This window comes from Lynx rufus, unplaced genomic scaffold (genome assembly GCF_022079265.1).
Source record: "Lynx rufus isolate CCGP_SWC_20201006 ecotype Redwood Valley unplaced genomic scaffold, mLynRuf1.p SCAF_2, whole genome shotgun sequence".
NCBI classification, from domain to species: domain Eukaryota; kingdom Metazoa; phylum Chordata; class Mammalia; order Carnivora; family Felidae; genus Lynx; species Lynx rufus.
In genome coordinates, this window is record NW_025814834.1 from 127,184,231 (window position 1) to 127,211,741 (window position 27,511).

The following is a 27,511-nucleotide window of genomic DNA, read 5'->3' on the forward strand; positions in this document are numbered from 1 at the left end:
CGATCGTTGCAATCTTTTCCTTTGTGCTCTTGAAGTTTGAGTAGAGAGGCAAGGAAGAAGTGGCCCAGGAGCAAACAAACATCTGCATTTCCAAAATGAGCGTGAAATGAAGCTCGTCTGAAAAAAGCAAAGACAGCTTTTGGGGCAAAAGCTGAACGGGAGCAAAAGCTGAATAGAGTCTCAACCATGAAATGTTTACTCGTTTTGTTAAAAAGAGAAGGAAAGAAAAGAAAGAGACGCTAAGGGGTGTCTGGGGGGCTTAGATAAACATCTGAGTGTTTATCTCAGCTCAGGTCTTGATCTCAGGGTCGTGAGTTGAAGCCCTGTGTTGGGCCCTGGGCATGAAGCCTACTTAAAAAAGAAAAGGAGGGGCGCCTGGGTGACTCAGTTGCTTAAGAGTCCGACTTCAGTTCAGGTCATGATCTTGTGGTTCACAAGTTCGAGTCCCACATTGGACTCTGTGCTGACAGCCTAGAGCCTAGTTCAGATTCTGTGTCTCCCTCTCTCTCTGCCCCTCCCCCACTTGTGCTCTGTCTCTCACTGTCTCTCAAAAATAAATAAACAGTAAAAAAAATTTTTTTTAAAGGAAAGGAAAAGGAAAGAGGGAGGGAGGAAGGAAGGAAGAGAGGCAGGGAGGAAGGAGCCAGGTACTCTCTCTTTAGCAGGCATGGTATGAAGAAGAATTGAAAAGATGTTCACTATTTTTTAAATTTCAGTCCTGAACCAGTCACCTGGGAGGAGCTGGTTTGGTGTTCCAACACAACCGTTCACGCCTCGGACTTGGAAGGAGTGAGGTTGAAGTATCTCACAAAGGAAAAAATTAATAATTAAAACAATTGTTATCTAAAATGTTCTACCTTAACAAAAATTAGAGTTCCATTGACAAGCTAAAGGAACCGTCTGTCAAATCTTCACTACAGCCTAGCTAACACCCTACTGCTTGCCTCCGCCCCACAAGGTAATTTTGGCACCTTTTATCTCTAAATACATGGTAAATACTCATTAATCTCCACAGCAGTCTGAAGTTGGTCAAGTTCTTCAAACTTCGAGTGATGACAGGTGGGGTAGTAGGTAGCAATTTGCCTTGGCTGTCATTACCCTTCCCACACATGCTGGGAAACACGCACGGAAGGCTTCGAGGTTCTGGACCAAATCAGAGGTATTCCCGGAACCCAGCACTGGGTCCCCGTGTCATCTCTGGGAAGTGGCTTCTGGACTCAGCAGCTGTACTTCTCCATGTCAGCTCGTGTATGTGTCAGCAGCAAAGAAGACTGCCATCCCAGAGGCCCCAGGTCCTTGGCCTCTGCTCCACCTCAGAAAAGTTCTCTGGCAGTTGAAGAAAATGGAGCAGGTGCGACCGTAGGGGTGAAGCATGGGTGAGTTTGGCAGTTGGGTGCTTGAGTGGATCTGAGCTCTGTGATTGTGAATTAATATAGCTCGAGGGGACTGGCGGCAGACTCATCTTTGCCCTTCACACTCTAGTAATAAGCTAGCAGGACTTGTATGACCTCCTCCCTTGCTGATGCAGCATCACAGTGCCGTGGCCGGGCCTGACCCCTGGCCTCCCTTGTCCCGCCCCCTTGGATGTTGCACATATCCTGCAAACTTTCGGAGGGGCCATATGGGGGTCAATTTTCTTTTTCTTTTTCTTTTTTAATTTTTAATGTTTATTTATTATTTTTGAGAGACAGAGTGTGAGCGGGGTAGGGGCAGAGAGAGAGGGAGAGACAGAATCCAAAGCAGGCTCCGGGCTCTGAGCACAGAGCCTGATGTGGGACTCGAACCCCCGAACTGTGAGATCATGACCTGGGTTGAAGTCGGACGCTTAACCGACTGAGCCACCCAGGCGCCCCTGGGGCCAATTTTCTTGAGACCTGATTTGTTTCCACCTTCGATAGAGATCAACAGGACACTTTTTCCTAGGTTGCTCAAGAGGTCTTAGAGCAGGTAGATAAATTCAGGATCGGCTGAACTTCGATCATTTTTGTTAAGGGCTGGAAGAGACAGATGGACAGTTTTCACCAGGTAGAAAAGATTAGAACAATGGGTGCATGTTTTCCTCCCATCTTCACGATCTCTCGCCTCTGATAAGTGGGAGAAAAATAAACTGCCGCATTATTTGATGACTGCTCCCTCCCCAGCAGGAAACAGGGCGAGAGGAAGTGGGAACTGACGCTTACTGAGTGCCAACTCTAGGCTGGTCACGTTATATAAAGAATCTAATTCTCCCTCACGATACCCTACTTTGTAGGTATTATTATCCCCCTTCCGAAAGACAACTCTCTTGGGCTCTTGTAGTTAGGAAGCCATGAGGCCAGAATTGAAAACCCAGGGCTTCCTGACTCCACATTCCCTCTGTGGGTATTGTGTCGCTGATGTGCCCGTTTTGAACGAAGACTGACCTGATCCTGAACTCAGCCTTCAACAGGAAAAGGACAGTAGCCTGGTACTGTCTTCTTACACAACATGGTTATCAGAATGTCCAATGACAGGAAGGGTCAGGATGTCAAACTCATTTTGAAACCCTCTTTGACTGAAGGCCACACCAGGGTGTGGAGTACATGTCCCTCTGAAGGTCACTGGCCTATGGAAGGAGATACTCGAAGACTTGTTTGGTGAAAAATCTTATTGGAGTTTACCCTTGGTCACTGTTCAGCACCTTTAGGGATACCTTAAACTGAAAGGACCTGCAAAAGGATGCTTTTTATACCCTTGTCAAAAAAGTAATCAAGCCAAATTGAATGAGGGCTTACTATGTGACAAGAACTGTTCTTTAGGCTTTATATGTGTTATTTATTCCTCTAACAATCCTATAAGGAAGGTACTATTGGTTTCTCCATTTTACAGATGAAAGTACAGATGGAAGTTACAGAGAGGTTAAGTAACTTGCCCAAGGTTACACAGGAAGGAAGTGACAAAACCGGGATTTGAACTCTCCAACCTGGGCACCTATCAACTACACTTTCTGCAGCCTGTTTTCAGGAAAGATTGTACAGAGATAGGAATTGTCACTCCTGCACATGGAGAAGAAGAGGCTTCTTTTCTCATTTTCCATTTATAGAGTAACGGCAGGCTTCTGCCACACAGAGCACTGGGTCCCTTTACCCACAGACGCGTTAACCCTTTAGAGGCCTGCTGAGGCTGATCCCTCTCACTGCAGCCTTGTTCCTCTCCTTCCTTCTCCTCAGGGGATCTCCAGCACCTTCCTCTTGTGATGGGAATGATGGATGCCTGGAGACCCAGATCTTCATTCTCAGCTGTGGGTTACCACTCTCTGGTGGTCAGTGTCCTGGACAGCCACAGGCAATAGAAAGTGGCTGCAATTCTACTTTTTGGACCCAGAGGATGCCACCATCATCACCGACTCACCAGAGACAGGCAGGCAGGCAGGCAGTTTACCCACACTGAACACGGTGGTTGAGGTTAGTGAACGTGTTCTTCTTTTTTTTTTTTTTTTTTTGTAATCTATACCCAGTGTGGGGCTCCAATCCACGTCCCCAAGATCAAGAGTAGAATACTGTACTGACTGGGGCAGCCAGGCTCCCCATTGAACGTGTTCTCACATTGTCTAAATATAAGTATGTAGACCTCACTGGGGAGAGACCAGGTCTTCAAAGAAAGGTCCTGGGGATTGCACCCTACTCCACTGTGGAGGAGGGAGGGAGTGAAGCCATGGGAGCCTCCGCTTTTGACTTTGACTGCTGAAACTCACATCTGCTTACCCTTTCATGTGTAAACCAGGATTCACAATTACTCACTCCACTCAGATGTGTAAAGAACACATAGTTTCTTTTCTCTCTGAATCACCCTGATATCCCTTATGATCCTACACCTGCTGGGTAGCTGGAGGGAAAAACTAATTTTAGTTCAATAGGTTTTAAAATTTAGTCATTCAATGATTTAAGCAGCTCCTTTAGGCCTAACTCGGTATCTTTGGGTTAAGGCGCAGTCTCGGTTTCTTCCCTTCTTGTGCTTGCTTCTCTGTAAGTGGTACTTTTGGTTCTGAGACCAGGCCCCTGGCTCCCTCTCCTCACTGCTCTGCCCTTTTAAACATGGCGCCCTAACAAGGGCTTTCACAGGGAATGGGAAAGAGCTCTCCTGCCTTGATTCTTCTAATGTATCTCATTCCCCTTCAGGCAGACACCTGGATAGGAGAAGCCAGGCGAGGACGAGGGGACTCTGGGCCTAGCCTGCAGCCAGCCTCTCCTCCTAGCATCGGGCTGGAAGAGGAGGCCTGCCGGCCCCCATCACAAACAGAGGAATCTTCTCTTTATACTAAGGAGGAAACTCTAAAATCATAGTGCTTGGTTGTTGGACTTCTAAAGAGTGTAGATCATCTAGGGTTTTTCAAGCTTGTAACCATCCTGACCTGCTTGAAGTATGACACCTCCAGGCGGGCCTCTGGGATACGAGTTGTAAGAGGGATTAAGAGGAATCAAAATACTGTGTTTGCTGAATATTGTCTCCACCAGATCAGTGTAGGCTTGGGGTGGTTGAAGGGGAGAGTGGGATTCTAGAAGGTGCTTAGAAGGACTCCTCAGAGGAGAGGCAGTGGAGTACATGTGTGGCTTAAATGTGTGGGCTTGGAGTCCAAACTGGGTTGTGCTATTTCCTTGTGCCTTGGGTGACTTTATTTGTATGGAAACTCGGTTTCCCCATCCTTAAAATGAGGGATAGATAATAGCTATATCTACCTCATAGGACGGTTACAAAGTTAACACATATAAAGAACTTAGACTTCTGCTTATCTCATAGAAAGCCCTCTACAGGGGCATCTGGGTGGCTTAGCCGGCGAAGCGTCTGACTCTTGATTTTGACCTTGCTTCATGGGATCCTGCCCTGCACTGGGCTCTGCTCTGACAGCACAGAGGAGCCCGAGATTCTCTCTCTCTTCGCTCTCTGCCCCTCCCCCACTCGGGCCTGTGCACGTGCGCACGCTCTCTCTCTCTCTCTCAAAAATACATAAATAAATATTTTTTTAAAAAGCACTCAGCAAATGTTAGCTATTTAGACAACAAACACATGTAACATTGGATTTGAAGCCTTATAAGTTTCTTATGTATGATATAGGGGAAAGAGCATTGATTTTCGAAATAGCCTGTCGAGCAAATTATTTGGCTGCTGTGATGCTGGTTCTGAAAAACGAGGATGATGGTATCATAGGAAAGGGGTTGGAATTAAACAAAATAATGTGTGTGAAACGTTCAGCAAAAAGTTTGCACATAATTGAGGCTTAACCAAAGTGTCTTCTCCTTTCTCCTTATGTCAGTGACATGGTGTCTTATAATTGTTTACTGTTACACCCTCAACCAGGCATCTTAAGCTTTTGTAATCTCCTAACTGGCTAGCTCAGAGGAGACGTTCCGCAGATTCATTGACAGATTCAAATGAGCCCCCAAATCTGGGGCTCAAGTCCCACAACTCCTCCCCTTCGAGGGTGGCTGGTCAGAGGACAGTTCCTGTCTTCTGATCTTTAAATCTGCCAGGCATATATATTTCTCTCTTCTCTTCATTAAAGGGACATTGTGGTCCATTGGAGACATTTGTGTCTGCTTCGTTCACACTGCTCAACCCACACTTGGAGAGAAATGTGTTTGCATAAATACTAGCAGATGAATTTTTTAAATATCACTTTTTCTTTCCTGGCACTCTGTGAGAGAAATGAGCAAATATAAACAGAAGAGTATCACACCAGAAATATAGCAGATGGGTTCCTGCTGGGGATCTGGACTTTCCTGGAGTTTACACGTTTGGGAGATGTAGGATTATGACAAAATCCACTTGTAATGCTCTTGCTTTTTGTTTCTTGGGCACAATATTAATTGCTTAATGATGGGGCTTAATGTATACTTTCAGCCAAAATTTTCCCTTTGGGGAACAAGCAGGATGCTGTAAGCATTCTCTGCAGGAGGGATTCTCTTCCTAAGCCTAGCATAAATCCAGTTTGATTGAAGAATCGAGGAGAAGAGAAAAAGAGTAAGTTTATTCCTCCATGCTGTAAGAACAGGGGAAAAAGGAAACTCTTCACTTTCCAAGTCAGATGGCTACCTGCTTCCCAACCAAGAATTTATTATGGATATTTAAAAAATAGAAGCTGATTGGGACACCTGGGTGGCTCAGTCAGTTGAGCGTCCCACTTCGGCTCAGGTCATGATCTTGCGGCTCGTGAGTTTGAATCCCATGTCAGGCTCTGTGCTGACAGCTCAGAGCCTGGAGCCTGCTTTGGGTTCTGTCTCCCTCTCTCTCTGGCCGTCTTCTGCTCATGCTCTGTCTCTCTCTCTCTCTCTCTCTCAACAATAAATAAACCTTAAAAAAAATTTTTGGGGGGTGCGCCTGGGTGGCTCAGTCGGTTAAGCATCTGACTTTGGCTCAGGTCATGATCTCACAGTCTGTGGGTCCAAGCCCTGCATCGGGCTCTGTGCTGACAGCCCAGAGCCTGGAGCCTGCTTCAGATTCTGTGTCTCCCTCTCCCTCTGCCCCACCCCTGCTTGCGCTCTGTCTCTCAAAAAATGAATAAACGTTAAAAAAAATTTTTTTGAAATTTTTTTAAATGGAAGCTGATTGCACACACTCCCTGACCAACCCTGCTTTGGACCACCTCGATTCAAACTATACATCCTGAGAAACACATCTATACCCAGGGAGTTGATCATGACCATTCTTAACTCTGGTCCACGCCTTTGGCACAGACTTGGTAAGATACTATTTTCATTCATTCATTTAAAAAATTTTATTGAGCATCTACTATGGATGAAACAGGGTATTAGGAGTGAGAATGTAGCAATGAAGAAGATAAGTATGGTCTTTGACTTCACAAAACTCAAGTCCAGTGGAAAAACACACTATGATCTAATCATTCTATTGTACAGGGATTAAAAAACACATTAAATGAATTGTTTTCATTTTCATCAACCACCATGTGTCGCAAGGACTCCCCTTGGGAAAAATGGGAGGTGGGCACTCCTTGTGGGCTCCTGTTGTCAGAGCCTCCACGGGCTCATTAAAACCACCTCATGGAAGAGTTCTTTATCCACAGTTGATTTGGCTGACTCCTAGTCTTCATGGGTTATCCTTAGGGCCTCAAGAAAATGGTACGACGGATCCTACCTGCCCATAATGATGACTTCCAGAACTCAGAGAAAGCCCCACCTTTAATCAATGAGTATGAGCTCATCTTTTATTACAAGCATGTTTATCTATTAGGTTTAAGAGAGGTGGCATGATATAGTACAGAAACCCCACAGGCTTTGAAGTTAGCCCTGGGTTCTAATCCTGCTCAAACATTTATTAGCCATTTCCCCTTGGGAGACTTATTGATTTCACTTTTCTGTAGTTTAATTGCCTCATGCAAAATGGGAAAAATAGCACTCAACTCAGGATTGTTCACATTCTTAAATAATCACTAAGAAATGCTTGGTATGTGAAACATTCTCCTCCATGATGCTTGGAAACTATATCCTATGTGACACAGGTCTCGCCTTTGAAAGAGCACAGCATTTGCATGAAATATTTAATGACAACCATACACAACCGTGAGCTATTTGGTAAATGATAAAATTATGTCCATAGCTGACGCTGCCCATCCTGACTGGTGCCAACCCTTTCTGCTTCTGTTGCCCTCATTCTGTAGCTCAAACCATACCTTTCTAGCAAATGACCCGACCAGAGGAGCCCAAAAGAAATCAGCATGCTCCAGCAAGAAATCAGAATGAGAGACAGTAAGATACTTTACGTTTTAAAATAAGATCCTTGGGGTGCCTGGGTGGCTCAGTTGGTTAAGCAGCCAACTTCAGCTCAGGTCAGAATCTCATAGTTGGTGGGGTCGAGCCCCACATGGGGCTTTGTGCTGACAGCATGGAGCCTGCTTTGGATTCTGTCTCTTCTTCTTTCTCTGTCCCTCCCCTGCTCTGTCTCTCTCAAACATAAATAAACATTTTTTAAAAATAACAATATTTTTAAAAATTTTTCAAAAATGAGATCCTCAGCTTTGTCACATTAAGTGTAGCCCCTGTCCTCTATTTTACAGTTCTTTTCACTCACTGAAAGTGTTTTTTACTATCCCCAGGATGCTTGAAAATGTGGGGCTGGAGATGGAATTTGTGGCCACGTTTGGCAGGGAAATACAGAGGTAGATGCTAGTGACATCGCCTTAAGCAATTTCTATGTCCTTCAAGACCCTGTACCAGAAATCCATGGTTCTTACAGCCCAAGAGGGGCTAGATCCCCCATGAGGTCCACTGGCAGCCCTCTCTGATTGTCTGTGTCCTATAGGTGCTTCAAGCTCTCAGGTTACAGATGCAGATCCTGGTAGGATTTACCTGATGGGCTGATGTGAAAGTCTCCAAATTTTTACATTAATTAAATAAAGACTTAGAGTCTTTAAAACAAATTTTTTAAAAATGTTTATTCATTAAAAAATATTTTAAAAAATGTTTCTATTTATTTTTGAGACAGAGAGAGACAGAGCACGAGCGGGGGGGGGGGGGGGGGAGCAGGGGCAGACACAGAATCTGAAGCAGGCTCCAGGCTCTGAGCTGTCAGCACAGAGCCTGACGCGGGGCTCAAACTCACAGAATGTGAGATCATGACCTGAGCTGAAGTCGGACGCTCAACAAACTGAGCCACCCAGGTGCCCCTAAATGTTTATTCATTTTTTGAAAGACAGAGACAGACCACAAGCAGGGGTGGGGCGGAGAGAGAGGGGGACACAGAATCGGAAGCAGTATCCAGGCTCCGAGCTGTCAGCACAGAGCCCAACGCGGGGCTCGAATTCATGAACCGCAAGATCGTGACCTGAGCCAAAGTTTGCTGCTTAACCAACTGAGCTGCCCAGGCGCCCAAGACTTAGGGCCTTAAAATAAGAAACGAATAGGGGCCCCTGGGTGGCTCAGTCGGTTAAGCATCCGATTTTGGCTCAGGTCATGATCTCATGGTTCATGGGTCCGAGCCCGGCGCCGGGCTCTGTGCTGACAGCTCAGAGCCTGGAGCTTGCTTCGGATTCTGTGTGTCCCTCTCTCTCTGCCCCTACCCTGCTGGCACTCTGTCTCTTTCTCTCTCTCAAAAATAAATAAAAGCATTAAAAAAAAAAAAAAAGGAAACAAATATAATGTCTAAAACAGATGAGATGATTAAGTTAACTCTATAAATTATGTTAATTCTATATACATAAAGGAAAATTATTTAAACAATGAATAATATTAGTCATAACAGAACTATTATAAAATAATAATAATAACATAATTTCCATATGATAGCAGGAAAAAACAGTGAGATATATTTAACAAAAAGCAGTGTACAGAATTCTGTATATAGAAGGAGAGTAACTGTTAAAAGAACAAATCTACACCTATAAAAAGACTGGAAGGAGAGGTGCCTGGGTGGTTCAGTCAGTTAAGCATCTGACTTCACTTCAGGTCATGATCTCAAGGCTCACAAGTTTCAGTCCCACTTTGGGCTCTGTGCTGCAACTCAGAGCCTGGAGCCTGCTTCGGATTCTCTCTCTCTCTCTCTCTCTCTCTCTCTCAATCTGTCCCTCCCCCACTCATATTCTGTCTCTCTCTCAAAAATAAATAAACATTAAAATTAAAAAAAAAAGACTAGAAGGAAACACTTTAACATTTGAGTATTGGAACTATGGCTATTTTTTTTTCTACTTTTTTTTTATAAAAAGCATATATTGTTTATATCATTATTTTATTTTACTATTTTATTCTATTTTATTTTATTTTATTTTATTTTATTTTATTTTTAGAGAGAGAGAGAGCACACAAGCAGGGGAAGAGAGAGAGAATCCCAAGCAGACTCCACACTATGTGTGGAGCCCGATGTGGGGCTCGATCCCACGACTGTGGGATCATGATCTGAGTGGAAATGGAGAGTCAGACGCTCAACTGACTGAACCAGTGAGGCACCCCTGTTTACATCCTCTTAAAAAAACGTTTTGAAGACTTTTGAGGCCAAGAATATGGACTGCCCTGAGATGATTTGTAAGCATCATTTCCAAGGAGGATATGCAGTAATTCACCGGTTGGCTCAGCCGAATGAAGGTCAAAGTGAGCAGAGGCGGTAGATTTTAGGGACTTAATTGGGATCAAAAAGTTTGCCCTGTTCAAGTCTTGAATTCTCATCTTTCTTTACAGGGGCTGTAGTCATTTTCTGTCTAGCTGCTAAGCCTTGTTAGTTTTAAGTCGCCCCACTTCCTCTTGAGATCAAGCTTTGCTCTTTCCAAGTGATGGCATCTGGCTATGCACTTATGCGGGATAGGGGTGGGGGGGTGGGGGCTGTGGGAGATGAAACCAAAGGCTGACACCAGCCCCCACTGTGGGACCAACTGAAGCAGAACATGCCTGCAGGCTTAAAAACCCAGATCAACTTATTTTGTTTTCCTCTGTTTTTAAGCTAGTCCTCCAACTTCCTGGTTTTGTCCTAAAATGAGAACCAGACAGCTTGTGAGCAAATACTGTCATCCCCATGATCTGTGACAGCCTATCTCAGGGGACATTTTATAATTTTTTTTTCTTTTTCCAGAAGATTCTGCCGGCAGCCATACCACATTAACAGGACTACGTGCCTCTTGGCCCTTGTTCCTTGCGCACGTGGTTTTTCTTTCTGGTCTCTTGTGACAGTCTAAAAGTCTTCAAGAGGGACTTGAGGGCTGGCCAGGCAAATCCCCATGAAACCAGACCATTAGACATGTTCCAAGGGCTCAGCCTACTCTACTCTTGTTTCACTTAGAAAAGTGTAAAAAGTAGGAGTTGTGTCCTAATCCGGACACACACCCAGTGGCTTCTCAGCCAAGCCCATCCCGATGGGGCTGTGTTCTTGGATCCCACAGCAGAGCCACCGCCTTGGTTGGCCACCATGTTCACCCCCCCGGACCCTCCCCCACTTCCCAAACGTCACTCCTGACCTGCCCGCAGCCTTAGCCTTAGGCTGGCATCCAGCTCCACTATGATGCTTCAAGATCAGGTCTTAGGAAAATGACGCATTCTAAAAAATCCCAACAAACCGAAAGTACAAAGAAGTCATTTAAGCTACACCCTGACTTTTGTCACCCAGACACCACATGACCAGAGAGGGAATGGCCGCGGAGCAACATCCTTGTGTCCCTGATTAGCAGCCTTGCAGCAACCTGAACCGAGAATTCCAAAGCCCTGGGACCCAGAGCTTGTAAACAGAAGAGCAGAGCGGTCAGGTGACTGGTCCAGCTGAGTTTTACTAGACAGCTCAGTGTTAGCAGTTCCTGAGGGGCCTGCACTTAGCCTGAGTCAGCCAGGGTGTGACAAGCCACAGTGCTGATGTCACCTTTGCAAGCCAACCAAATTCCCCGCCCGCTCCACCCACTCAGCTGCTGTCAGCCACTTCTGCCAACTTGTTCATTTTGTTTCTATTTTTCTCCCTCTCTCTTTCTCTGGGCAGCCACCTTCTCTGTTATTTATCCCCTGGCATACCCGCTGATCTTCAGAGCTCTGCCGTTTGAAGGGTGGTGACTCATTTGCGACTTAGGTATTTCGGGTTTGTTACTTTTCAGCCACTTTACCAAGAGCCACACAGAGCCAAAACAGAGAAGAGAGGAAATGGGGGTGTGCAGTGCGGAGGGGGGTGGGGCAGAAATCCAAAACTGCTATGGAAAAATTCAGCGGAGGTGCCGTGGTCAGAGCCCAGACTCAGAGAACAAGGCCATTCCAAGAGCAACAATGGGAAGGAAACAGTGCTTTGATTAAAACTTCATTGAGAGGCCTGCACACACACCCCATAGTTCTCCCACAGCAGAGATGGCGTGGTCAGGAATCCAAAAGAATCGTCATTGCTCTTTGGGAATATTTATGAGCGACCACACCCTAGCTGTGTTGACTCGGACGCAAGGTGGAAGGAAGAGTGCAGTTAAGGGACAGCCCAACACCATCTGCCAAATACAATCCAAACCATTTTCCCTCAACGTCAGTCTCCCACTCCCCCGTATCCATGTGCCTTTGGCTCAATTATCTAGGTTTGCTTTGTGGACGACATCCGGCATGTGGAGTCTCGGCTGTCCTGAGTAGACAGACGCTGCTTATGTTGTGAACAATGAAAAAATCACGTGTGACAGGTCAGCCAGAAGATTCATGAATATATTTGCCTGAGAGGTTTCCAGAATGTTGTTGTTTAGAAATGAATTTTCCTTAAGTTGTTCCCCCTCCAGACTATGCAGTACATGGTGCCTCTGCTTGCTCCATAGGCCAGTTAGGTTCTAGTTCCAGTCTCTTTAGCAAGAGTATTGAATTGCTGTTTGTGACATTTACCATCCATTTCTAGTTTGGGGCTTGCAAGATTAGCATACTGAGAGTACTCATTCCTTTTAAATTATGCATTCTTTACTTCGACAAATATTTCCTAGATGCCTAATGTCGGAGGCAGTCCTTGAGGTCCAGAACTGGGGCATGGGACAGAGCCCAGGTTTCTGATGGGCAATTCCAGAACAGGATTCTGAACTCTTATCTGACAGGAAGAAGCTGATGAGAATAGAAAGAGGACCATTTCGTGGGTTTCAAGACAAATCTCATGATTATTCAGTCTGGGCTGTTTATTGCTTCTCATGCAGGATTGTATGTTTCAACAGTAGGTTGTACCAACGGCTGCTACATGCAAACCATTTCCTGTGACAAATACAAAGAAAGTATGTGATGGAAGCCATGTATTAGGATGACAAAACAGAAAGATGGAAGGATGCGGGTCTTTGATGGCACATTGCAGCCATCTGTCTCAGCCCAGACGACAATAAATCAGTATCCCATAGGTCACGTCCTCTGAGTTATAAGAAAACTTACTCTAAAAACCCCTAATGTTGATTTCCATAAATTAGGAAATTTAAAAATACTTCTAAATAACATTAGGAATAAATCATAACTGATGGTTCAAAGAAAAAATAACTACATTTATATGTTCTTAGATATAACTAGGATTGGGTAACATAGAAGCTAAATAAAATATAATTAAAGCATGTTTGATGTGGCAAAAGCTGCAGAGAAATTACAGAGAGAAACTTACAAAAGCTTTAAGATGCTTCTTTAGAAAAGAAAAAAGTCTAGAAATTAATGAGCCATGTGTCCAACTCAGGACACTGATAAAAGAAACAATGGCATACACACAAAAGAGTGTAGCAGAAAAGAAGTAATACAGAGGAGAAGTTAAATAGAAAACAAAGTTACAATGGAAATGATCAAGAAAAGCTCATGTCTTCTTATCCCTACATATAGAGTAGAATTTAAAAAAACATAAGAGAATGTTAAAACTTCATGCAATGAAATTTGAAAACTTATATGAAATGTCCAGTTCCCTAGAAAAATGAAACCTACCAAAACTAACTCAAGAGGAAATCGAAAATCTACTTAGAGAGCTATAGCTATTTTTAAAAAGTTGAATGGGCAGTTTAAAATCTACCTACAGAAATGAAACAAAATACACAAGGGCCAGAGTAGTTTATAAGCAAATCTGACAGAGATTTGTCACCTGAGAAAAAGAAAAACATAATCCCATGCAGTCTATTTCAGAGAACAGAAAAAGAAAGGATGACCACAACTCATTTTATGGTGCTGATAGAATTTTGATATCAAAACCAGATAAGGATAGATAGAAAAGGAAAATTATAATCTCTCATAAATGCAGATGTAAAAATCCCAAGTAATATAATAGAAAATTAAATTCATCAATGCATTGGAACTAATATTTATACTCGGTTGGGGTATATCACAGAACACAAAACTAGAACATTAAAAAAGTTGCTAATACAATTCAATACACTTACATATTAAAGGGGAAAAAAAACAAATAATCTCAATGGATACGGAGAGAATATTTGATAAAATTTAATTCATGATAGAAATTCTTAGCAAATTTATCATGGAAGGAACTTCTTTAACTTGGTAAATGGTGTTCACCCAAAATGTATTGCAAACAATAATGTTTTTTGGAAAAATTCCCTTTGAAGTCAGGATTAAGAGAAACATGTCTACCATCACTGCTTCTATTAAATTGAGTACTGGCGGGCCGAGCAAGCAACCCCAAGATGAAAAGAAATTAAATGTGTAAGGATTTGGAAAGAAGAAACAAATCATTGTTATTCACAATATATTTAATAATACAGGAAATTCAAGACCATCTACAAACTATTAAAATAATAGAATGCAGCAAAATCCATAGAAGCAAAATCAAAATGCAAAAATCAACTGAGTTCTTATGTAAGAGAAATCATTAGAAACTGTAATTAAAAAATGATGTTCCTTAGCAGCAAAAATTAAAAAAAAAAAAGACTCTAAAGATGTTTAAGACAATCATGGAAACAACTATAAAGCCATATTGGTTTTCTACATAAAAGAATACCTAAATAATTACTGAGAGGTACTATATTTTGTGAAAGTAAGAATCAATAAGGTGTCACTTCAGGGGCACCTGAGTAGCTCATTCAGTTGAGTGTTGGACTCTTGATCTCAGCTCAGGTCTTGATCTCAGGGTCATGGGTTCAAGAGCTGCATTTGTCTTCATGCTGGGCATGAAGCCTACTTTAAAAAAAAAAGATGTCATTTCTTCACAAGGTAATTTATGAGTTCAGTGCAATTCCAATCAAAATCTGCAAGTGTTGTTTTGTTTTGTTTTGTTTTGTTTTATTGTGGTTTTTGGGTGTTGCTGGACAAGCACAATATAAATTTGGAAGGTAGTACATTCAGAAGGCCATAAAAAAGCAATACAATTGTGAAGAAATACAAGTGTGGGGGAACGTGCCCTACCACATATCAAGTTAGTATAAATCAGTACAAGATACTTGATCTCTCCTGCACCCATCAGAGAGGTTTCCCAGGATTCCCTCCTGTGAATCATATTCTTACGAATGGACAGTTAGATTACAGGCATTTCAACTCTACCAGTTCTTGCCCTCACCTCTCTGTAGTGCAGCACTGCTCGAGGCACCTGTGAACTGAAGGAAGTCCCTGCTCTCTGGAGCTTGCATTCTAGTAGGAGAGGGGGACACAAAAGCAGTAAGCATACGTGCTCCCACATCCTCACCAGCACTCAGACATTTTTTTCTTAATTTTACTCATCTGACAGGTGTAAAATGACACCTGGTTGCATTAATTTATCTCTGATTTCTAATACGCCTGACCATTTTCCCTTACGTTTATTCACCAGTCTTAGTGATCCTTTCTGTATCTGTTCACATCTTTGGCCCATTTTTCTCCTGTTGAGTGGTCTTCTTCTCAGTAATTTGTGGGTTATATTATTTATAATGCTAATTTTAGGAGGGCTGTATACATTATAAATATACACTGCTAGCTGCTGGGTTGACTGTTCACGTTGAGCCTTTTTGTTGTGGAAGTTTTAATTTTAATATAATAAAATGTATCAATCTGGACGTTTATGACTTGTGCTTTTTGTATCTTATTTTATAAGTCATTTCCTTTCCCAAGATCATACAAATATTCTCCCATATTTTCTTCTTAAAGTTTAAAAAAAAATTTTTTTTGAGAGAGAGAGAGAGCATGTGCACGCAAGTGGGGGAGGGACAGAGAGAGGGGGACAGAGGACCTGAAGTGGGGTCTGCACTGACAGCACCGAGCCCAATGTGGGGCTTGAACTCATGAACTGCGAGATCATGATCTGAGCCCAAGACAGATGCTTAACTGACTGAGCCACCCAAGCTTCTTAAAGTTTTAAAGTTTGTCTTTGATGTTTAGGAGTCTAATCCACCTACAATTAATTATCATACATGGTGTGCGGTAACTGTGATTTTCTTTTATTTTTCTGTGTGGACACCAACTATCAGTCCGTATCTTGGCTGATGTGTAATGCCACCCACTTGTCATAGGGCAAATTTCCATGTATGTTTGGGACTATTTCTGGGCTCTCCATTCTGTCTCACCGGTTATTAGCCTACCCTTTGGGACTTCCTTCTGTTCACAGGTGCCTCACACTGCAGAGAGGTGAGGGTGAGAGCTGGTAGAGTTGAAGATGTGTGTAATCTAACTGCCCATTCATAAGAATATGATTCACAGGAGGGAATCCTGGGAAACCTCTCTGACGTACGCAAGAGAGATCATGTCCAAGTATGTCTCTTGTTTCACAGTAGCAACAACTTGGAAGAGGCTAGCTGCATAGATTGTGGAATATTTATACAAGGGAATAATATACACCAGTTAACATGCATGAGTTAGAACTATCATGTATCAATGTGGATAGAGTATGGTTTTGTTCTCTGTATTTAAAATGTATTTGCTTAAAATATGTCATCAAAAGAGTTATATCTGTACTGTCTTTAAAGGGTTGAAAAATGTTAGATAAACAAAAATGTCAATATAAAACCACATATGAGGATTTATTATAATTTTTGCTATACAAAAGTTTAAAAGGTTAAATCAGATATACTAATAGGTACAAAAGGGCATGAGACTCCTGAGAAAAGAGAAATTAATCTCTCCAAAAAGAATCAGAAAAGCGTTCACACCTGAAGCTGCACTTAATATTTAAATAGTTGGAAGTGGAGCAAAGAGATTTTTTTTAATGTTTATTTTTGATGGGGGGAGGGCAGAGAGAGGGGGAGGGTCAGAGAGAGAGGGAGACAGAGAATCTGAAGTGGGCTCTATTTTGTCAGCAGAGAACCCGATGCGGGGCTGGAACCCATGAAACATGAGATCGTGACCTGAGCCAACGTCCTAAGCTTAACCAACTGAGCCACCCAGGTGCTCTGGAGCAAAGAGATTCTTGGTGGAGGGTGTTAAGGCCCAGGTAGAAGAGATACAACAATGAGAAAATATGAAGCATTGAAATTTAGAAGTGCAATTTGAGCAGAATATGGGTTGAGTACAGAGGAGTGGTGGGAAATAGGTTGGGAAGAGACCCTGGAGCTATTTAAATCCAAGTTGAAGTGTTGGATGGCAAAACGGAAGTTGCCCGAGGTATCTGGTAGTGCCTGGATTTGTGTTTCGGGTACTTAGGCTCCACTTGGATTTATTCCCTTGAGAGTTCAGTGTAAGGTATTTTCCTAATGAATTAGGATTTTTTTCACTTAAAAAAATTAGGTTGTCAGTAAGACACCAAAACATTAATCATAACTGCTTTAACACACTTATTTAAGGGAATGGTACATTTTAGAGAAAGATATATATAAGCATATGAAGATCTCTAATTTAATGTAGTGCTTTTTTTCTTTTTTAAAAATGTTTATTAATTTTTGAGAGAGGGAGAGAGACAGAAAGAGAGAGAGAGGCAGAGAGAGAGAGAAACAGAAAATCCCAAGCAGGCTCTGCCTGTCAGTGCAGAGCCTGAAGTGGGGCTCAAACTCACGAACCGTGACATCATGACCTGAGGCGAAATCAAGAGTCAGATGCTTAACCAACTGAGCCACCCAGGCTCCCTTGTAGTGCTTTTTCCCATAATTCTTCCAATGTTATCGCTATTTAATTTATCTACGCTTTGTCCCCTGTCTTGAGTAGAAAACAACTTTTTATTCACTTGAACTTGTTTTTAGACTTGAAGGCTCAGTGATTTCTTTGTTCATTCATTTCCTTCTACTAATATTTATAACAGCTTAAGCCAAATAATACATGGTCTTTGCCTTCCTGGAGAATGTTTTCTAGGACCTGACATATGAATCCACCAGCAATGATGATAGAGGTGATGTTCTTGTGGAACAGGGGAGCGGCAGCTAATCGGGGAGTTACAGAGGGCTTCTTAGAGCAGGAGATAGTCGAGAAGGATATTTAACAGTTTTGTTAGCTGGACCAAGGAGGAAAGCGTAGGAGAGCATCTGAGGAGGAGGCCCAGGGGCATGAAACATCCTGTGCAGATAGTCAAGTTTGATTAGAAGAAAGAAGGGCACTTAGGGCACTTAGTGGAATAAGGGCCAAAGATGTGGGCAGAGGCAAATTATGAAGGATTAGGTGTTTAAGAGGTTTTAATTTTATCTTGAAAGCTACTGGGGAGCCATCAAAGCATTCTAAGTGGGGAAATAATATGATCTGATTTGCATTTTAGAAAGATTATTCTGGCAGTAATGTGGCAGGTAGATTGGAGAAGAAGAAATTAGCAGACCACTATAATGATCCAAGTGACAGATGATGAAGCCCTCCCTAAAGTAAAAGCAGTGGGAGTGGATTCACGAGATGGTAGAAGAAGGCTCTAGAAGCCTAAGTAACTGATCAGATGTGCAGGTGAGGAGAGAGGGACGAGAACAAGGGGATGGCCACGTTTCCAGCTTGACAACTGCGTGGATGGTGATGCTGATCACCGAGGCAGGAAGAGAAGCAGGTTTATGGGGGAAGACGATGGGTTTGATTGGGGCCCGTTGTCATCTATGTGGACAGAAGTTTGAGTTCGACATATTTGGAAAAGATTTGGGGCTGAGGTCGTATGTGGAAGCTGAAGCTGGATATTTGGTTGAAGATCACCAGGGAGAGTTCATATGTAGAGGGGGAGAGCAAAAGCCTTAAGACAGAACCTTCTTCTCTCTGGTCAAAGAATACACAGAAGGAAGACGTGAAAAGGGACAAAATGGTATCACAGAAACCAAAGGGGGAAGTCACATCCAGGAAGGAGATTCTACAGCATTAAGTGTTGTAGGGAGACAAAGTGAGATGCTGACGGGCCACACAGAAGCCACTAATCACCTCGGAGAACAATTTTACTGGCATGCTGAGGATGTGCGCCAGGTTGAAGTAGACCTTCAAGGGAATGGGAGCCGAATGCGGAGACCACGATCATGGGCTGGCCTCTACAATCTTGACTCTGAAGGAGAAGGAAAGGGATGTTGCTAGGAGAGAGAGCGAGAGAGCGTGGTATGGAAGGGCAGAGGAGAGGTGAAAATATTTACAGGCTGTCAGGAAAGATCAAGTGAAGGAGGCTTGGAGTAAAGGAGATAGATGGGAGGATTAATAGAGCAAGAGCTTCCTGAGGAGGAGGCAGAGGCCAGATGAAGGGATTAGCCTTGAACTGGAGAAAAAAGTCACCCTGGAACAGGAGAGGAGGAAAAGATCAAGTCAGAGTTTTCCGTGTGTAGGCACTGGGAAGGGAGCTCAGGGGGTTCCAACCTTCTGGCTTTCATTTTCTCGTGGAGTAGGAAGTAAGATGATGTGCTGAAAGTGGAGGTGTCGGGGGTTTGAGGGCAAAGGGGGAAGTGGCAGAAACTTGAGTGCCACCTGAAGCTGGAGCAAATGAACCTGCGTGGTGGCTTGTAGCCTCCTGGGTGTCCCAGTGCAAAAGGCAGGATGGCAACAATCAAGGCCAGAATGTTCTAGAATGGTTGAAGTACAAGGGCAAGGGTAAGAGGGCTGGCAGTGGGCCGCTGGAGAGGATCAGAGGTCAAGGCCACTGGCGTCGAAGAATCAGGGCAACGTAAGACCTTGTGACATGAGTCTTCCACATGGACGTTGGAGTCTCACGGTTTGACGGGGGCGTAAGAGGTGGTGGGGAAGGATAAGAGGAACGAGAACCAGATGCCAAGTCCTAGGTGAAGGGACACTCCTGATTCCAGCTGACTCTGGTGATCCAAGCCTGCAGGGTAGTTTGCCACAAAATAAGAAAGTCTGAAAGAAGGCCGTGAGCTGTCTTTCCAGCACACCTAGTGAGCTGCTTGTCTGTCTGTTCACTCATTCTTTCATTCATCCTACCCTTTTGTTCCTGTCCTTCAACAACCTGAAAATATTCACTGAACATCCACTATGGCCCAAATCCCCATCCCTGACTGTGAACAAGGCATATCTCAATTCGTTGGTTCTGAAACACACATCCCACTCCACCCCACTATTTTTAAAGATCTCTGAAATCAGTTGGAATACTTGTCTACGATGAGGTCATCCAGGCGGCAGTCGTGATGCAGCGGGCATGGTCTGTCCAGGCTCACACTGAGTTGTAGCTGTTCATGCGGTCATTACTTCAATTGCGTTAAGTACACTGTTGGTAATAACACGTTGAGCTTAGTTGCTGCTTAAATTACAAAACTTACACTATCATTTGGCATTGAAATGAAAAGTTATCGTACTTGAAGAAGGCGTGGAAATAGTGGGGCATGAATCTGATATTGGTGAAGCAGATATTTATTATTGGAGAAATTACCACAATTCCACATATAATTGCAAAAGAGACAATAGACAGATATTTTATGGGACCCACAAAAGAAGAAATACCCACAAACAGATTGAAAAAAATGAGTTATGTTTGTTACTGATATATGCCCAAAGTAAGTGCCTAAGAAAAGCCAAGCAATGTAATTGAAGGCAAGGAGAATTGTCTCATGTTTTAAAACTGTGAGAGGCTGGTGTGACTAATCCCTGGGTCAGGGGGTTATGGGTAAGGCATCGTGTCATAATGTAGTTGGCAGGATTTTGTTTTCTCTTAGTGATAAATAAACTAATGGTGTCTCTTGCAATTAAATGTGTCTTAGAATGGGTGATATAGGATAATTCATGTCCTAGAACTCTCTAAACATTTTCTTTTGGGAAAACGTAGAATGGCAGACCCAACTAACTCCCTCCTTTCCCAATGAGGAAACTGAGTCTGAAGAGATAGGCGGTTGGCTTAGGATTGTACACCATAGCACGTTAGAGGCAGAGGAAATGTACTTACTGCAGAGGATATCGCTGTGCTTTCTGGTAAAAGGAGCAAGAAAAGATAAAAATTACATAATGGCTTAATGGCCCAGATCTCTATTAAAAATCCTCGGATTTCGCTTTTTTTTTCCCTACTGGAAGGGTTTTAAACAGGTTTAGTAACTTTTAGTAACTACTAATCTTTGACAACATGCTTCTGATGTATACCCATCATCTATATCTATTTTATCTCCTTAATCGAGGGCCTTCTGGCTTCAGAGCTTTAATATTTCACAGAGCATACACTTTCGGTGTCCTTTTCCTTTCTTTTGAGAAGTTTCCAAGACACCTAAGGCAGTTTTAAAAATAGATACAGACAGCAATCTATTATTGGATGTGATAAATATTTTTTCAATACCGAAAACCCCAGCTCCCCTGGGGCTGGATAGTTAAGGAAAGTGGGTGTCTGAACTTGAAAGGGAGGATCAAGACAAGAACAATGGTGGATGGAACCACCATGCAGTAACTAGAGATGGGTAGCTCTTCCTACCCCTTTCCTTCTGGCCCATGCTATCGTAGAAGCAAGCTCTTTGTTTACTGGCCTCAGCTCCTAGTATTAGTAAGCAAATACAGCAGAGTGGGAAAATAAAGATCAAAGATACTCAATTTTCTAGTTTGCAGTGGAAAGCTGCAGACTCTCGTACTGAGAATTTTATGGTGAGCAGCTGGAGTTCATCTTCTCAGATCCAGTATCTTAACTGAAGAAGACTCAAATTTGTTTTTTGGTTTTTTTATTTTGGTTATAATAGCTGCTACTCTTTTTGTTCTTACTAAATAATGGCATTCTGGTCATTACCCACGCTAGTCGGTTATAAATTATTTCCCATTTATAAACGAATCGCTCTAAAGGCATTAGAGGAATGTAAACTAGCTCTGAGAGACCTTATTCCTCTCTTCTCCCCTCTTGCAGGATCCTTTTATCTCTAAGTGTTTCCAATGTAGAAGAGATTTGCCCTTTTCTGATAGTAAAATTGATCCATAGTGTATCTTGTTACACATCTTTCTGATCTTTTTTTTTGTCAATAAAAATTATAAACTTTCAACAGCTGATGGTCAGTTATGCTTTTTTCAGAAAACATGATTAGATTAACTCATTAATGTCTGCTTCAAGTTTTTCCGTATTAGCTCCAGAAAATTTCACCCACCTTTTGTCCCTTTTGAAAACACTGGAAGGTTGGCTTGCAATGACTCAACACCCTGAAGCAACGTCCTGATGGTCATCAACATCTACTTCAACTTTAAGGTGCATGGCACTGGATGACTTTCCAGAGAGAACGAAAGAATGGCTTGTTCATTTTGCAGGGCTTACATCACATGGTGGAGAAGCCCACAACCGTGAACTTATCTCCTGCACTGTTCCCTGGCAAGCGTCTGTAAGAACCAATGGAAATGGATCCAATCCTTTGTGCATCCTCTTCCCAGCTAAACTATCCATCGTATATACAGTCATGTAGTTTATTTTGCTCATTCAGCATTATTATGTAAACATTTTCTTATTCAGCTCTCTTAAGCATAGTTATTAATATTTGCAGAATATCTTCCTGTGTACATATCATACTTTCAAAATTTGATCCATTCTCCTGTGGCTGTAAGTTAGGGTGTTTTCAGGTTTTTGCTATGGCAAATAATGCTGTGATGAACATCTTCTTGCATTCATCTTTTTCTGTATGAAATGAGAGTCACCTCTTTTGAGCTGGCTGGGTATTTTTTAATATATTGAAATGTTAATTAGTGAATTTAGTGGACTAAAATTCAGTGTCCAAGAAGTGAATAATTGTGTTTAAGTTGACTGTACTTAAAAACAAGGTTTTTGTTTGTCTGTTTTGTAAGCATGTACAAACTTATCACCATCAGGGGATGACCCCTTGTCCCAAAGAGTAATTGGGCATATGTCCAGCAGCCTTGGACTTATTCTGCCCTTTTGCACTTTTCCAAAGCAGTGAAATAAGTTGGGGGTAGGTTGAGTGGAGAATGTAGAAAACCAGCGGCCATCTATGCCTGGCAACCTCTGCTCTGTGACCAGGGAGTACAGGAATCCCTGCAAAATCCTTTGTGAAAATCATTCTGTCCTGTGTTCCCAATTAAATGACACATTCCATGAAATCAGGGTGGACTCCAGACCTCCATGAACCCTTCATCCCCTTGCAGTCAACACAGGACTGTATGGATGTAGGAGTTGGGAACCCAGAACAGCCAGGATCAGGATCAGGAGACCCAGCTCCGGCCTGGGTGGGAGTAATCCCCTAGCTTGGCACCTAGTAGCTTCAAAGGACGATTTGATCCAAAGGCCCTTAGGTCACACTTTCTAACACAGCTGTTAGAATGTACACCCTGTAAACAGGAAATGCCTTAGGAAGTACAACTGAGTACTTCTTATTTTTATTTTTTAAGAAACTATTAAAAAGCTTGAGCAGAGGATGACATTTATCTGGCATTATAGTTAACAAGCTAGCGCTGCTCCCTGACAGCCCTGGTTTTATGTTCTGGGCAATTGTGTGCCCACTGCTGTTTAACAGGTGCTTAAATATTCCCAAATTAGTCTATAACTCATTTTGCCTTGTAAAATGAGTCTCAGTCAAGGGAGTTGTAAGTTACATAGCTCGTGTTTGCTGTCATAGAAAAGGGAAAGATTTACTAAACCCTAAACCAATATTTAGACACCTCTGTGCTTGGAATATGGAAATTTTAATACTGGGTAAAAGGAAAACCATGTAAAACAGAGGATAAGGAGTCTCTAGGTGGCTGAGTACATTCAGGAAAGGCTAAAACTGAGAACTGCTGACTTCTAGAAAAGACTTAGCTATATGGTGGCCACACTACTCATCTACTGCTTGGTGCTGGATTCCACCCCCCGCCCCTGCCCTGGGTGGGTACCAATTGTTTCAGTCACATAGCCTCACAAGCTAGCTAGGCTGTTTCACACCACAGGGCCTTTACACGTGCTCCACAACACCTAGAATGGCCCAATTCCTCACCTCTCCCCTCTTTGGCAAATTCTTACTTATCCTTCAAGACTGAGACATCACTTGATTTGGTTATAGTGTGAAGACAGCACAGCATAGTGGAGAGTACTTGGACTTCAGAGTAAGACATACCTGGATTTAAATCTTAGAACCATTTTTCACTAGATGGGTGACCTTGGACAAGTTGACTTGACCTTCATAGTGTGTTTCTTCCTCAGCTTCTGGAGCTAATACCTTGCTCACTGGACTGCAGTGAATTAATTCACAGAACTATATACAATGCTTGGTATACAGAAGACACTCAATTAATATCAATTTCCTTCTGCCATGCCCACTTGCCTAGCATTCCTTAATACTCCAGCATCATTTTATTCAAAACTTTGGAGATGTCTGTGTCTTATCTCTCAGTCTGTAATATCTACATAGTATTCAAATTCTTCATGCCATGCTTAAATTATAGGGTTTCCAGATGGAATTTTTAATTCGTTTATTTATTCAACAAATATTTATTTAATGGTATGTTATGGACACTAATCCTATCACTTGTGTCTTGATATGTTTTATTTTTCCTTTATTTTTTTACATTTTTTTAAATGTTTTATTTATTTTTGAGAGAGAGAAAGACAGAGTGCAAACAGGGGAGGGGCAGAGAGAGGGAGACACAGAATCCGAAGCAGGCTCCAGGCTCTGAGTCCGATGCGGGGCTGGAACGCATGAACGGGAGATCATGACCTGAGCCGAAGTCAGATGCTTAACCGACTGAGCCACCCAGGCGCCCCTTGTTTTTCCTTTAGAATAGGGTTTCTTAGACTCTGTTGACATTGGGCCACACCCTTCTTCTTTGGGGCGATGGGGGGGGGGTGCTGTCTGTGCATTACAGGATGTTGAGTAGCATCTGTGACCCCTGCTCACTGGAAGCTACTAACAACTCCCCAACCCAGATGTGACAACCCAAAACGTCTCCAGATGTTGACTGCCTTTGGTTGAGAAAAGTTGCTCTAGAACTTTGCCCCCCTGGTTATCATCCCCCATTCTTGGCTCTGTATTTAGCCTCTACTGGCCCCTTTCTCTCATAAATATATATTTTCTCCAGTCTCTCAAAACAAAACAAATGAATCAAACCCCAAACGCTCTCCTTTCACAGTCAAACTCTCCAAAAGCAGAGCCTGCATTCACTGTCCCTTTCCATCCAGTCTTTCACCTGCTGCAGCCAGGCTCCCCTCACCTTCCTCTGTGAAGTGTTCTGGCAATGCTCCTGCTGATAAAAGGCTAAACTCTGTATTCTCTTTCCCTGGCTCATCTTGCTTGGCCTCTATGATATCTGACACTTGATAAGTTCCAGAATGTCTTTCTTTCCTGCTTTTTTTTTTTTAAAAAAATGTTTATTTATTTATTTTTGAGAGAGACAGAGTGTGAGTGGGGGAGAGGCAGAGAGAGACAGGGAGACACAGAATGTGAAGCAGGCTCCAGGCTCTGAGCTATCAGCACAGAGCTCGATGTGGGGCTTGAACCCATGATCTGTGAGATCATGACCTGAGCTGAAGTCTGATGCTTAACCGACTGAGTCACCCAGGCACCCCTCTTTCCTGGTTCTTTTTTGACTCTCTGTCACAAACCTTATTGGAGTCTCCCTTGCTCTGCCCCTTAAGGTCTGTCATTCCCCAGGGCTCTGTTCTTGGTCTTCTCCCTTCTCTCTCAAGGCTTTCATTCTAAGATAACATTGACTCCAAAACATTTAGTTTCAAATCAGCTTTCTCTCCTGTGTGTGTGTGTGTGTGTGTGTGTGTGTGTGTGTGTGTGTCATAAACATCTCAAAGAGAACTTATTATCCTATCTCCCATTTCCAAAGTTGCTTCTCTTCCCATCTTCCCATTACCCGTCTCATCTGCCCAGTGGAGCACCGTGTGAGCACTAGACCCTGGTGATGCAGATACTGGGGGCTTTCATAAAGATGTTCATCTTAGGTGACCTAGTCATGCAAGGCTGAGTCAGTTCCTCTCCCGCCTCTGCCCTGCCCAGAACCCTCTGGCTATTGCCTACGTGGAATGGGGAACCTTAGTATTACATTAAATGAGATAACCTCTGTAAAGCACTCTGTGTGTGGTAGGTACTCACTACGTGTTAGTTCCCTTTCTCTGATTATTTTCTTCTGGAAGACACATTCCAGAAAACTAAGAGTTGTATATGTATGGTGGGATTTATACGTGATCTTTTTCTGGTGTTCTCTAATTTTTTTCCCATTGAAAAGAAATTAGTTTTGCAACTGAAGAAAAAAGTTTTGTTGAAACACTCTTACAGGCATATCTGATCATATGACTCCTCTCTACTGGCTGTTCGTTGCCCTCATGGTCAGGTCCAAACCTCTCAGCACGGCTTCCAAGGTCCCCTGTGATTGGGTCTTGATCCAGTTATGTAAGTTTATCCTCTTCCACCTCCCCCTACAAAACACACTCTGACCACTCCAAACCTCTTCCAGATCCCTGAACAAGACAGGCAGTTGCGTGTTTCTGCATAGGATAACTCCCTCTGTCTGGTGACTGACCCTGTACCCCTTCCTTTCCATCCTGTGCCCATACACAAGGCCACGCGGAGACGTATACTCTGGAACACATGGCCAATCAATTCTTATTTCTCAAAACTCAGTTTAAATGTCTACTGTGTACCATTTTTTTTCTTTTGGGATACTAGAGAAACGTATTTTTTTTTTTTAAAGCATGTCCCTTTCTCAGCTTTATTTTATCTGTGTGCTGGGTCATTTTGCCTGCTAGATGGGATTCTTCTCTGGTTTTGTAATTTTAGTAGTGGCTTCGTGCCTTCTTGCCTGTGATAGGAGTTCCACTCAATCAACCTCTCTAGGAGTTCTGATGTGGCTGGTGGGACCCTCCATACCTTCCTTTATTGTTGTTAAAGAGAGAAGATTGGGGACCCCTTGGTGGCTCAGTCGGTTGAGCATCAAAATTTGGCTCAGGTTATGATCTCACAGTTCATGGGTTCGGGCCCTGCATTGGACTCGCTTCGGTCAGCACAGGGCCCGCCTTGGATTCTCTGTGCCCCTCTCTCTGTCCCTCCCCCGCTAAAAAAAAGAGAGAGAGAGAAGACTGGCCTTCAGACCCTCCCCTGCCCATAGCACTGCAGTGGATGCTGGTGCACAAGCTTGTCCCTGAGAGGCCAGACCAGTTTGATTTTCTTTCTTGATTGGTGCAGGTTGATGATAAAAAGTGCGATGGATCCATAACATAGTTGTGGTTGTAGTGGTTTGTGCAGTGAACATAAATTATTAGTTTGTTCCAGATCACTCGATGTGGGCGTGGCTTCCGCTGGAGCCTAGCGGCCTGCAAGGCCAAGACTTCAGGGGCCGGGCAGGCACTTGTAAAGGAGAGAGAGCCAGTAGTCTAGATTACTGGTTTATGAGCAGCCAGATGGCAGAGATGTGGAGGCCAACGAATGGGGAGAGGGCATCACCCTCCCCAGATTTCATGTTCATCAACCCAGAAGCTCCTCAACTCTTTCTTGTCTCTTCGAAACTAAAAGTAAACACGCTCTGCTTTGTCTCTCTTTGCCCATTTAGACATTTGTCAGGGCAAACGCTCGATACCTGATTATACTTCTTTGTCGAGTCATCATCTGTCTCCTTCGAAGACACTGTATTCCCTCAGGGCAAGGACTCTGTCTTTTTTTTTTTTTTTTTTTTTGGCATATAGGAGAGGCTCCTTTAAATTTTATCTGAGAAGCACAGTAGACTTCAGGATGAGAGGAGGGAAGGGACAAAAGCCACAGCCCACACTGCCTTTATGGGGCTTGCGATTGCATCATGGTAACAACTGGAAACATGGAAACATGGAAACATGTGCTTCAGTGCAATAAAGAAAGAAGTTATAACAACAGTTAAACACTGTACATGCGTTATCTCCCATTTAATGCATGATTTACTTGGAA